The 14,376-nt window shown below is 36.8% G+C and overlaps 1 pseudogene; it reads left to right on the top strand.

The window, feature by feature from the left end:
- The first annotated feature begins 12,762 nt into the window (after window positions 1-12,762).
- Window positions 12,763-14,376, top strand: part of LOC109505460 (protein NRT1/ PTR FAMILY 5.10-like) — a 1,831-nt pseudogene continuing 217 nt past the window's right edge.

Below are 14,376 nucleotides of genomic sequence, written 5' to 3'. Positions count from 1 at the left end.
GTCCTGCAGGAGTTTAGTCAGATTTAGGACATCCCAGAGCAGTTTGATACCAGCCAGAGACTTCATCGTATTGATCGACGAGGGAGAGCTCGTATTGACTGGCGTATCAGACATGTAGAGTACATCGATATTTGAGATGCACGTCAAGATCATATTGTTCATGGTGATCCCATTTTGAGAGGCCATTCATATATCGATGACTACATGGCTTGGTTTTTTAACATTACAGTGCGAGTCATTGGACAGCCTCGGTATGCAGTTCCGGATACGAAGGCGAGAGTTATGCTGTGCGTCTTTTGGTAAGACTACGAAAATTAGTTTATGTTGTTTGTGTTATATTTTTATTTTATATTTTACAGTATATTGACTATTTTATTTTTATTTTATAGACTGATTCTATGTCGGGTCTTGTGTTGGACGCTCGTCGTGCTTTATCTACGACTGATGAGGACGAATGGATTCGGATACTGCGTGAGATAGAGAAAACAAGTTCTGAAATATTGATGGTGATTGATGTTGATCCATATAGCTGTGCGCCTTGGTATGGAGCAGCTGATGCGTCAGATATGAGATATACGCCGTCACCATATGTTGCACATATGCCATCACCACATATTCCGTAGATGTTATCACTGGATGCTGCACAGATGCCACCGCCTTTTGATCTACAGATGGCAGTGCTTTCTTCTTCCTACATCCCCCAGATGACATCATCGGGTACCAGTTGGCCACATGAGTATGATACTTTTTTTTCAGGCCCATCTGTGTATCCAGATGAGAGGGTTGAGCGAATCGCTCAGTCCGTAGATGATCCGACAGCATCAGTTATTCCTGAGCAGCATGACCAGCAAACCTCCTCCACTGATATAGGGGAGGAGCCATCACAGCAGGAGCAGTCATTGAGGATCTTCTTGAGAAGGTCCAAACGACCACGAGCACTACGACGTCCTTGTGGGACTTAGTTTTTTTTAGATTTGTACTTAGTATTTTTAAAATTTTTATTATATTATTTTTTGTATGTTTGATATTTTTATTCTATTTAATATTATTAATTATTAATTTTATTTTATATTATTTAATTTCAAATGATCAGATATTATGCTTTATGGATATGGATACACATACTCTAATGTGTCTCAGAACATTAGGAGAGAAAAAGTTATGCTAAAAGGACTATAAAAATTATAACGTAAATAATAATAATATATCGAATAATTTAATTATGAGATGAATCGGACCACATTGGTATATCTCGATCTGGTACGGATACGAACAGCTACGTACGGTACGGTATAAAAGAAATTAATTAATTTAAAATAAAAAAAGTAATTTGAAATGATATTTCTTATTTGAATTAAAATTAAAATTTTTATTTTTTTTAAATTTAAAATTATAATTTTTATTTTTTTCTCATTTTTCTTTTTTAATAATATTTTTTATTTTTTTAATTTTTTAAGATTTTTTTGGGATATTTTTTAAATAAATTAATTTTAAATGGAGAAAATAATTTGAATTTATATTTTTTATTTGAATTAATATTTAAATTTTTATTTTTTAAAATTTAAAATTATAATTTTTATTTTTTTCTCATTTTTTACTTCTTTGTTTGGAATATTTTTTTAAAAAATAATTTGAAATGAGGAAAGTAATTTGAAATGATATTTTTTATTTTAATTAAAATTAAAAATTTTATTTATTTTTAATTAAAAATTATAATTTTTATTTTTTTTCTAATTTTTTAAATATTTTGCTTTTTTATGATATTTTTTTTAATTTTTTATTTTTTTGACATATTTTTTTAAAAAAATTAATTTGAAATGGGGAAAGTAATTTGAAATGATGATTTTTATTTGAATTAAAATTAAAATTTTTATTTTTTAAATTTAAATTTATAATTTTTATTTTTTTCTCATTTCTTTCTCATTTTTTTAATGATATTTTTTATTTTTTAAATTTTTTAAGATTTCTTTTTGAGATTTTTTTAAAAAAATTAATTTTAAATGGATAAAATAATTTAAAATTATTTTTTTATTTGAATTAAAATTAAAATTAAAATTTTTTAAAATTTATTTAAAATTATAATTATAATTTTTTTTATTTTTTCGTTTATGATATTTTTTAAAAAAATTAATTTGAAAAGGAGATTGTAATTTGAAATGATGATTTTTATTTGAATTAAAATTAAAATTTAGAATTATAATTTCTATTTCTTTTCAATTATTTTTTTATGGTATTTTTAATTTTTTTTTACACTAATTTTTTTCAGATATTTTTTTAAAAAGATAATTTGAAATGAAGATATTAATTTTAAATGATAATTTTTATTTTTATCAAAATTAAAATTTTTATTTTTTTATAAATTAAAAATTTTTTATTTGTATTTTTTTTATTTTTTATCATTTTTTTTGAAAAAAAAATTAAAATCGTCAAATAATATGATGTTTTTTAAAACGTCATTCCAAGTGACATTTTTAAAAATATCATATTATTTGATAATTTTATTTTTTTATTTTTGACATCATCTACGTGAAAAATTAAGGATGATGCGGCGATGATAAAACGTCATTCAAAGTAACATTTTATCATTTTTACATCAATCTGATAAATAAATTAAAAATTAAATTATTTATATAAATATTTTTTTTTTAATATTAATTAAGAAAAACACTCCAATCTAATGCATGTTGCGGGTAGGCCGCCGCTATTAATGTCACATGGTGAGGGGCTCTGGGTGCTGCTTTTTCTTTTTGTTTGTTTTTTGGCAAGATACAGTAAAAGGGAACAGGGCTGATGTTAGTGTTGTCCTTGCACAACGTGTGCCATTATTGTAGTACAGCAGCTTGGGTACGGTGCTGTGCTTCCTCTGCTGCAAGAGTTTGACAGGTTGAAGGTTTCTTTGGGTTCACCATCATCAACATTACCATTAACTACCATTATCGACATTTTCTTTCTTCTTTCCTTCGTCATCTCCTATTTCCTCTCCATCTTTTGGAGGCTGTTGTTTTGGTTTGGTTGATTTGAGCAGGGCTATCCATTCCATTGAGATTCTTAGCCACTGCTGCAGCAATGTTCACCTTATCTGATTCTATTTGCTTTGTGATTGTTGCAACAGAAACATGGACTACAGATTTGCGCATCATCGTGGTCATCAAGATTCATATTTCTGCTCACCTCACTAACACCAAAATATAATCCACAGCAAGCCACCATACCAAGTTTTTGCGATGCCCACCATGCCAAGATTTTGCAGCATAGCATATCTGTCAAATGGGATAATTAGAAACATAGCAGGATCAATGATGTGTCAGAAGTATGGGATAATTAGAAACATAGCAGGATCAATGATGTGTCAGAAGTATGGAAGAGTATTTGGAATATTTTGCTTGTCAGTTTCTCCAAACTATAGGTGGGGCAAAAGAAGCTCAGTCAATGGAATCTTATACGGATGACATCTGGGCTTTCCATTTCTGGATTTAGAGTAGGCTTCTGTCTCATGACTTGAGCATCCTCTTCTGCGTAGTCACCGGACAATACAATACCTGAACCCAAAGGGCACCTCTCTCAAAATGTGAAACACCCAAAGTCACACTGCTATGGACTGGATCCTGTATTAAAGAAAAAGAAGAAAGGAAAACATACGGTCTAGCTAGTAACCAGAAGTCAGTAAGCCGACAGTTCTGTTCCAAGTGAGGTAGCTTTTCGCCATTCTTTTTTAAAGAAAGGTTGCTCATCTAAGTCCAGCAGATAAATTAAATCTGGATCATTTTTTTTTTTTTTGATATAAAGGGAGAGAAAAAATTCATCCAATTTTATTATAAAAAAATATAGAAAAAATAAAGAAATCTCCCGGTCCACCACCGGTGGCTGGACCTCTGCTTTCTTTATCATAAGTATTTATATATATATATATATATATATATATATATATATATATTCTCTCACTAATTATTTGTCACGCTTCGAACCCAACACCCGAGTCGGATACGTGATGGCCGCACACTCTTTAGAGCAAGCCCTAAAGAATATGTAAGGCCAAATTAAAGCATTACAACCTTATCAACCATAACAATTAATTTCAATAATAATTCGTAAAACCATGCATAATTACAAATTAAATTTCTTCAATCCTCTTATCAGGTGCTATGACACTCTATCTATCCATCTGCTCACCCATAAATCTAAGCCATAGCCAATCATGAACGTCCTGTATCTCTGAGAAGAAAAGAAAGATGAAAGGGTGTGAGCTTTACAGCCCAGTAAGAATTCCCATATCACACTGATATAGTAATATAGTCTGAAAATAAGGATAAGCAATAAAATATAAAATCTCATGTTCAATGTCCAGAATAATGCAAACATTCATAAATTTTCTGTTTTGTTAAAATAGATGCATCATCATATGTTAACAGGTGAAACCCCTTTTATTCAACAATTATTTCATGTCTTATCTTTCATTTCTCCTTTCATAATTACATGATTTTTAACCTTTTTTTTCTGGTTCTAGACTATCCAAGTCTATACCTCAGTCACCATTCGGATCGAATCCACTTAAAAAGTCTTTCAAGACTGTCTCAGGATGAGCTCCTGGCCGGCTGTCCCACGTACGAAAGCCCGTGAGAGGCTGTCCCAGGCATAAGCTCCTGGCGGGCTGTCCCAGGCATGAGCTCCTGGCCGGCTGGTCCACCTGTAAGCCAGTGGGGGCTGTCCCAGGCATAAGCTCTTGGCGGGCTGTTCCACATGACAAGACTAGTCCATACCATATATCTCTTTCTTTTCATTTAATCATTATGTATTGATTTCATCAAATCAATTCCGACTTGCATTATGATCAACTCAGATATGTCATATCTATATAATCATACCATCAATCTCTGATACATATATATTGACATAACATACTCATGCTCAAAATCAAATAATAGTATCTCAGATATAATAAATTCATCGATCTCAAATCCGACAATGCAAAACCAATAATGCAAGACCAACAGTAAAATAGCATATATATAATGGTGATCATGTACAGGAATTCTTATCTTTACCGGTGACTGATCCAAGCACAGAAATCAATGTTCTTCTTTGATTTATGAATTTCTTTAACAAAATATTCCATTCGATATCATATGCAGACAATCATCTCTTCATAACCCTGATCAAATATAAAAATCATATATAAAAATAATTACCGATAATCGATCCTAATAACACAGATCGAGTACCTCTCTTAGGATTAACCAAAATTAGGACTTATCTATGTATCAGGATCCTCCACTGACCTATAAGACTTCTAGAGAGAGAAAATCCATGAAGAGAGAGAAAATTCTAGAGAGAGAAAGTAGAGAGAGAAAGTGAAGAGAGAAATCTTCATATCCTTCAGATGAGATAATCATGGTTGAGATCATCAGAGGTCCTATCAGGGTGACTCAATATGAATCAAATGTTATAAATTTCGAATAGGATCGAGCTGGGATCAAATCTATTGCACGAATTTCGGAGTAATCTCAAATTATCTTATTTTTATTTCAAATTTATCCTAGGATCTGTGATGTAATCAGAGAGAGAGAGTAGAGAAAGATTCTAGAGAGATAAAATCCACAAAAAAGGAGAAAGATCTAGAGAGAGAAAATAGAGAGAGAATCTAGAGAGAGAAACTGGAGAGAGAAAGTAGAGAGGAGAGAGAAAATTTTTCTCTCTTCTTCTTCTTTTTATTTTATTTTATTTTTTTATTTTTCTCTTTCTCTTTTTCTTTTTTTTTCTTTTCTTTTTCTTTTTTCTTTTCTTTTTCTTTTTCCTTTTTCTTTTCTTTTCTTTTCTTTTGTTCTTCTTCTTCCTTCTTCTTTTCCCGTGGGTTCTTTTGGGGCAAAACAGGGCATCGTCCCCCTCCATCTCCTCTCACCCTCAAGCGGCCAAGGAGGGCCGACTCCGACCACCCTCCGACAGCAGCCGACGGCGATGCATCCACAGCCCCGGTGACAGCCCCAACGGTGGCTGTTGCCGGTGGCACACGGGGGAGAAAAAAAACAAAATGTAAACAGGGGTGTCCCTGTTTGAGCCTGAACCGGCATCTCGCCGGCTTCCAAGCACCCAAAGGCCGGAGAGATTAATCTGAAAGGGAGGAAGAAGGAACGTACCTTGTTCCGGCGGCCAAAAATAGCTCCGGTGGCCCTTCTCTTCCGATCAACCCTCACGGCGCTCTATTTTGCCAAAAATCCTTCAAATCTCTTTAATTTCTTTGAAGTTTTGTTGTAAGATTCTAAGGGAGGAAAGGGGGGTCATTATAGAGGAGGTTTCCTACCCTAGCCGGACTCCTCGAGTCCGATTTTGTCGAAAACGGAGAGGAAGAAGACTCCGGTTAGGAGTCTTCCTCCTCCTCTGTTATTTTTTTTTTAAATCTGGGTTATTACATTATTGATGTAATACTAATTTTCTGGTGCAGGAGTGGGGGTGGTGGAGAGGTTCACCTACGGCGGCTTCGCTTCCAATCTCATAAGCTACATGATGGGGCCGCTCGGCGAGTCCACGGCGGCCGGCGCGACCAACGTCAATGCCTGGACCGGCGCGGCCAACATGCTACCGATTCTTGGAGCGGTGGTCGCCGACTCCTGGCTCGGTCGTTACCGGATGGTCGTCCTTGCTTCTATCCTCTACGTCCTGGTTCATTGTAGCTATCTTTTCTATCTCCATTGTGTCACGCCCCAAATTCGGGACATAACACGGCTATACTACCGAGGGATGGAGCCCACGATAACACGAAGCCAATCCATCATAATCATCTAAAATTCGTCAAATAAAAAGATTCAATTCTATTATTCATCAAATAATCGAACCAATATTAGTTTAGAGCATCTAAATCCAAAAGCAAGTACTAACCCGAATCTCAACATTCATAAATAACTACAAATCCATGATTATAAAATAAATTAAACTTCTGTTGCCAAATTTTTCAGCTTGTTATGCCGATCTTCAAGCTTGGATTCCTTTTGCCGATCCTAACTTTATTTCTCTGTCAAACAAAAAGAAAACAAAAAGAATATGAGCTACACTAGCCCAGTAAGTAGAACTTGTACTTTCTTATCAGATCAAGCATAAGTTTTTCATGATAATGTAATATTTAGAAAATAACAGATAATATAAAATAAAGTATTTCATAGAGCATATAATAAAATAAGTTATAAACTCATCATGCATGCATAAATCATGTATATTTCACAATCATGAATCGTAAATCATTTTCATCATGTATTCATGTCATGTTTCAAAATATTGCTCACAGATATTCATGCTAAGGTCACTATTATACCCGTGACAGGACTATGTTTCTTAATCGACAGAATTTTTAATTTATGTACCAACTTTATACCTGCTGGTAGGACCATGTTTCGTGTGAATGCTAGCTCCGAATGTCGACCTTCCCGAAGGAATTTATTCGTAGCCATCTGAGAGCCTTTGAAATCATTATATCTTTTTCTTAAAGCATACATATACATAGATGAAAAAACAATGAAATTCATACTTCATAATCATGCTATTTTCATAAGACATATTCATGAAATCAATACTCATAATAAAATATACTTTTTCATATCACATATGTCGATCCTTATTTTATGATTTCATCAATAGCAATTCTTTGCATAAAAATATGATCATTTAAAAATAAATAAGGAGCATAAGATCTACTTACCTCGTTCATCTTAGATCTTCAGACTTCGTTAAAAGAATCAGCTAATCCTATTTAAAATATCAAATCATCATCAATTTCTATTCCATAAATATAATAAGATTAAATCATAAGGAAAGAGGATCGTTGTCCGGATGTGTCGGTCCATCCAGATACCAGGGCAATTCAGGGTCTTTGATCTGAGGGTCAGATTTAAGTGACTTGATCAAGAAATCGTAAAGCACAGATCGAATTAAGGTCAAGATCAATCAATAGGGTTCTTTAATAATGGGTTTGAAAAATACTTGATATGGCCAAATGAAGTTGACATACAGTACGGATATCAAAGCAACTTCAGATCATCTTGTTAGAGTCAATATGAGCTTCTAAAAGATGAAGGCATGACTCGATACAGGATTCATAGACCTTTTTTAGAGAGAGAAAGTCGGTCATGAGAGAGAAAGTCGAGAGAGAAAGTGGAGAGAGAATCTTCGTATCCTTCAAAAATGACAATCATGATTGAAATCATCAGAGGTCATATCAGGATGACTTAATATAGATTAACCATGATTGATATTATCAATTTCGAATAAGGATCGGATCGGGATCCAATCTACTGCATGAATTTCGGAGCAGTCTCAGATCATCATATTTTTATCTCAAGTTTATCCTAGGATCTGTGATGCAATCAGAGAGAGAGAATGACCCTAGAGAGATAAAATCCATAATGAGAGAGAAAGGTCTAGAGAGAGAAAATAGGAAGAAAATCTAGAGAGAGAAAATATAGAGAGAAGGTAGAGAGAGGAGAGAGAAAGACTTAAGAGATAGATGAGAGAAACTTTCTCTCACATGTATTTTTATTATTATATATATATATATATTTCCTTTCTTTTTCTTTTTTCTTTTTTCTTTTTCTTTTTCTTTTAGAGAGAGAAAATAGAGAGAGAAAGAGAGAGAAGAGAGAGAAAGAGGGAGAAAGAGGGGAGAGAGGAAATTTTTTTCTTATTTTATTTTTTTTCTATTATTTTTATTTTTTATTTTTCTATTTTTTATTTTTTTTTCTTTTCTTTTCTTTTTCTTTTTTCTTTTTCTTTTTTTTTCTTTTTGCTTTCTTTTTTTTTTTTTTCCTTTTCTTCCCGTGGCCTTCTTTGGCCGAAACAGAGGACCTAGAGGTCCCCGAATCCTTTGACCGGCTGTTCGTAGCCACCCCCGATCATGACGGCGGCCGACGGCGAGGGGAGAGCTTTTCGAATTTGGAGGGGCCAAGGCCGGCAGTCGGTGGTGACCGTCGGTGCCGGAAAATTAGAGAAAAGAAGAGGCCGAACAGAGATTTTCTTTTTCGATAAAATTCGGTGACACCTGTCGCCGGCAATCGTGCCCACAGGCATGGGAAAGAAAGGAGAAAAGAGAGGAAGAGGAAGGAGGTCTTACCACAGCCTCCGATGACCCCCACCGGCGTGAAATCGCGGCGAGCACGAGTCGAGGGGCCGCAGCTTCAATCGAAAAAATTGGAGAGGAACTCCGGTGATCGTCGGTGATTGATGGGTCTACTCTTAGAGGAGAGGAGGAGGTTCTTATAGAGCTCGTCCTAGGATCTTTTAATGGCCCTAGGACTCCGATTCGTGATCGGAATCGGAAAAGAGGAAGACGTCTTCCTCCCTATTTTTTTTTTTATTTAATGGGCTTAGTGGGCTTTTGGCCCATCGGACCGGATTATCACACATTGAATGGCCTCCATTTTCCCTGTTTTATACTTACCCCACTTGGTGGAACGGTGATCCTGCCTCGAAGATATTTTGCCGAGAGATAAAAGAGACGAAGTATAGCGTGCACCTTCTTCTCTCTTTAATAGTCTTTCTATGTGCGCACGTTTAGCTTGGAATTGCGATCTCTTCTTATCGCAATAATTGAAGGAAACGAGTTACCAACTCACATTTACGTTTCTACGGAGGGAGAGAGCAGAAAGAAAGAAAGAAAGAAAGAAAGTCTGATCCTGCTGAGATTTCATCATGGGAGCTGCTGGGTTTAGCATGCTCAGGTCCAGGAATTTTCATTATATATAATATATATGAGGAGTCAAAGCTTTTCAATACCAAAAAGATTTTTTTTTTTTTTTTTAAATCTCCATCCCAAATGCTCTTTTTGTTTATCTTGAAGAAAGACATTTTTTTTTTTAGTGCTAAATCACTTGAGTAGGATGTGTGCTCCATTAGTCGTGCAATCAAGTCGGGTCAAGTCGAAAATATGAAAGCTCGAGCTCAACTCGGCTCAAAATACTCGGACTTGAAATTCGGCTCGAAATCGATCGAATCTTAATATCCCAAATCCGAGCTCGACTCAATGAAAAATAGACAAAACTCAAGACCGATTTGAATGTCAATCAAGCCATACTTGAGTTTGAAATCAAACTTGAGATCGTACTTTAGCTTACTAATACTATATATATTTATATATATATCATAAATAACAATAATATTATTAAAAATATATAAAAATTTGAATAGGTTTACGAGCTTTCGAGCTGAGTATCCTACTATTCGAGCTCGATAATAAATGAGTCGAGTCGAGCTTAGATTCGCTCGCAAGCAACTTGACTCATTTGCACCTCTAGATATGCCTAATACTGATGACCTATGTAATGACTTGGAAGGGAGTTTTTTCATTTTATATTATTAATAATAAATATACAAATAATCGTTGTTTAGTATTTACTTTTTTTTTTTGGTACAAGCGGATAATCACACCATCCTAATGTGCGTACAGTCCAAAAAATTAAAATACAAAATATTTTGCAGGACCCATGGGCAATCATCATCTTGACATCAGATCTAGTCTCCGATGTACTTAGCAACAAAAGATGCAAGTCAATTCGCAGTACCATTCGTCTCCTAAAAAACGTGCCAGACATGTGTCGCAATGGAATGATGAAGGGACCTCCAAATGATACGGAGCAGCAGATGAACTTCTAGATGCTTCGTCTCATCCTAGATCCAGCTAATGACTGTGGTTGAGTCACCCTCAATGAAGATTCTCTCTATTCGTAGCTTTTATTTCATGCAGATTATGTTTGTCCGAGCGGCACAGAGCTTTGCTGTAGGGATGGACAGCTCAAAAAGATGTGAGTCCCCTACAGCCAATAGTCTGGCATCTGGACCATGAATAACATTCTCGCACCATTTCTGCCATCTCCAACATTACCATTAAAGTTGATCTTGATAAATTTCGAGGGAGGGGGATCCCAAAGACTCAAAAAAATTCTATGGATCACTGCTGGCGCAGCAAGAGAGGGAGTCCCAGGAATTTGGAGTGATAAGGGATATGCTAATAGTGTGAAAATGACTATACTCAGCCAAATAAATGGTGCTCACACAAGCAGTGTGGAGCTTTGCTTCGGGGACAGATGGCTCAAAAAGATGTGAGCCCCTTGTAGCCAACAGCCTGGCATCTAGGGCTATGAATAATATCCGCGCACCAACTCTGCCATCTCTAACATTGCTATTAAAGTCAACCTTGATAAATTTCAAGGGAGGAGGCTCTCAGAAAATCAAAAGAATCCTGTGGGTCACTATAGGTGCAGCAAGGGAGGGAGTTCTAGGAACTCGGAGTAACAAGGGATATGCTAGCAGTGTCAAAACGACTATACTCCTTAGCCAAATAATAGGCTTACTCCAACAATTAATGCGCAAGCACAACCTCGGCTTCAAAGATCAGGCTGTTACTAGACAACTAAAGCTGATAGGCGACATACACCATCCTATCATCCCAGGATGGATCTTTGATCATATTCTGTCAGATCGCATCCAGGAAGGAAGAAAGCTAAGGGCTCCTATTCGCCCTCCATGGCTGGCCATCTGTTATCCCTCAAATCAAACACTCCCTCGGATAATGGAGCAGGGCATGCTCCGTCGACTTATCCTCCAGTCCACAGATCGGCAGGTAGCCAGAATCTCCATGCCTTTATCCTTGAGAAGTGTCCGTGTCGGCGTCTGGTTCCAAATAATCTTATAGAGAAAAAGTCTGACCTTAGGATGAATAGCCACTCTCTATATCCAAACAGCATCTATCCTCCTCTCTGGCACTGGTCTGCTCATCTCAACGAGGTCCTTTGCAGGAATCTTAGGGTAGTAAGACCGGCCCCAAACCTTAAGTTATGTATGGCTCCGATGGATAAGAATCGGAATAGCAAGAATCCTGTCATTAAGCTAACCACTAAAAAGATAGGTAATATCCTGAGCCCTCTAACCCCTGCCGTTGGTAGTGATCAAATCATAGACCCGCAGGTGGTCGTCCACCTCTATGCTGACGTAGGTCAGCCAATGTGAGAGAGATAGACTGAAAATCTAAGCATCTCGGCTCACATCAACTGAAGTCTTCTTGGCCATCTGATCTGGACCACCACTATTGGAGTAGTTGCATCAATCCGGATCTGGGACCTCTGGCTCCAAGCTCCATACCAAGCTTTTATCATCTTGCTCTATAAGCAATCAGGCTGGATGAGGAATCTAGCTACAAGCCTGGCAAATACTAGTCTCTGATTTTGATAGTTTGTTAGAAGCATTTTGTTCAACCACTTTTCTCAATCCAATTAAGTGTAATGTTCTCCTTAAGTCAATAAAACTAAGGATTCTTTTTTAAAAATAAATTTTATTCGTTTTGTTTTTTTTTTGAGTTGAAGGATGTTTGGAAAAATTGATATAAGCCTATCGTCTCACCATATCTCATGTTTCCTTTGAGAGGACTGCCTTTAAGTATTAAATTGGTATCGGGAGTGCTGCATCATCCTCAGGTCAAATTTAGATTAACTCTAACTCTGGTGAACACAAATCTTATTTTATCTTGTTTATCTATTCTCTCGAGTATGTCATGCTATCCGTATGATAACACACTCAGTGTTTCTGGTTATTAAAGTTCTGCTAATCCTAAGATTAAATATTGTAGTCCAGCAATATTAAATATTCATGGGACCTCATGGTCACATCATCGATTGATGAAAAGCTCAACTGGACTCTGTTATTGCGATTCACAATAGTGCAATTATCTACTAAGTATGATATAGTAATTTTCTTTGTCAACAGCCGAGGAGAGCTGAAGGCTGACTAGAATTGAATGGAGTTGCAGGGTTTAGGCTTGCTGAGTCTGTCTGCTGCTCTTCGTTCTTCTGAGGCATCTGACTGCACCCTTCTTAAGGGACAGAGATCATCATGCCCACCCCCCTCTACGTTCCATACAATATTGTTCTTCTTCTCTCTCTACCTAGCGGCACTGGCACAGGGTGGGCACAAGCCATGCATCGAGGCTTTCGGAGCTGACCAGTTTGACAGCAGAGATCCCTCAGAGAGTGAAGCAAGGAGCTCCTTCTTCAACGGGTGGTTCTTTGGGGCGTACACAGGCATTGTCGCTGCCCAGGTGGTCCTCAACTATGTCCCAGACTATGTTGGTTGGGTCCTTGGCTTTGGACTCCAGTGCACTGCCACGGGGCTTGCCCTTGTGGTTTTCTTGGCTGGAACCAAAACCTACCGCTACCATGTTGTAGAGGACAAAAGCCCATTTATAAGGATTGCCAAGGTGTGCATTCGATCATTGAGAAACCAAAAGACTAGTCCTAATTCAAGGGATGAAGCCAAACAGGCATTGCTGCTGCATGAGAGCACCAGGTAATAAGTCACAGTAAGTTCCACTATGTTATTCTTTACCAAACTTTTTTGATGTAAGTTTTCCTTTAACCAAACTAATTAGATATTTAAAGATCAGTTCATGCATTGTTTTTTATTCTAGTGCATGAAAAAGAACAGTCCAAAAGGAGTTCTCCACACTTTCAATAAAAAAGCAGTCTTCTTTGGGGCAATGGATTATGTACTGGTCCATTACTGTTGACACACTAATTCCTCTGATTAAGTTCATCAAGTATCCAGTCCCAGTTTGCTAGAGTGGGCATTTGGGAAGTATCATTCACTGTAGTTCCTTCAATGCTCACAATTGTCATTGGTTACTCTTGTTTTTTGGTTGAGAAAATAGGTCTCCTGATCAAGAAGCAGTCATTTCGGTCGAGCCTCATTGTTCTCATCCATCCAAGCAAGCTAAGGTGATGCTTAGTGATAATTTGACTGAAGAAGAGGTGAAGGGACTTGCCCAATTGTTCCCCATATGGGCTACATGTTCGGTGTATGGCATTGTCTTGCCTCAGACACTGACCCTTTTCACCAAGCAAGGCAGCACCATGTAGAGACACATAGGCTCCTCTGGCTTTCAAATTCCAGCTGCTTCAATGGCACTTTGTATCGGCATCTCAGTTATTATCTTTGTTCTCATATATGATTTCCTACTCGTTCCTGTAGCTAGAAAGTTTACTGGAACTCCCTCAGGTATAACAGTTCTTCAGAGAATGGGCATTGGGATGATCCTATCTGCCATTTCCATGGTTGCAGCAGGGCTAGTGGAGATGAAGAGACTAAAAACTGCTAGAGATTTTGGGGTGGTCAATTTGCCAAATGTGCCAGTCCCAATCAGTGTTTGGTGGCTGGCTCCTCAATATATTATTTTTGGGATTTCTGAAGTGTTTACCTTGATTGGTTTGCACGAATTCTTCTATGGTCAGATGCCATATGGATTAAGGAGCTTAGGGGTTGCTCTCTACTTGAGTGTATATGGCATAGGGAGCTTTCTTAGTGGTTTTCTCATCTCCATGATTGATAGCTTCACTGCTGCGAGAGGCGAGG

Source organism: Elaeis guineensis, chromosome 1 (genome assembly GCF_000442705.2).
Source record: "Elaeis guineensis isolate ETL-2024a chromosome 1, EG11, whole genome shotgun sequence".
Classification (NCBI taxonomy): domain Eukaryota; kingdom Viridiplantae; phylum Streptophyta; class Magnoliopsida; order Arecales; family Arecaceae; genus Elaeis; species Elaeis guineensis.
Note: the sequence above shows the minus strand (reverse complement) of the source record. Positions and strands in the feature narration are given on the sequence as shown.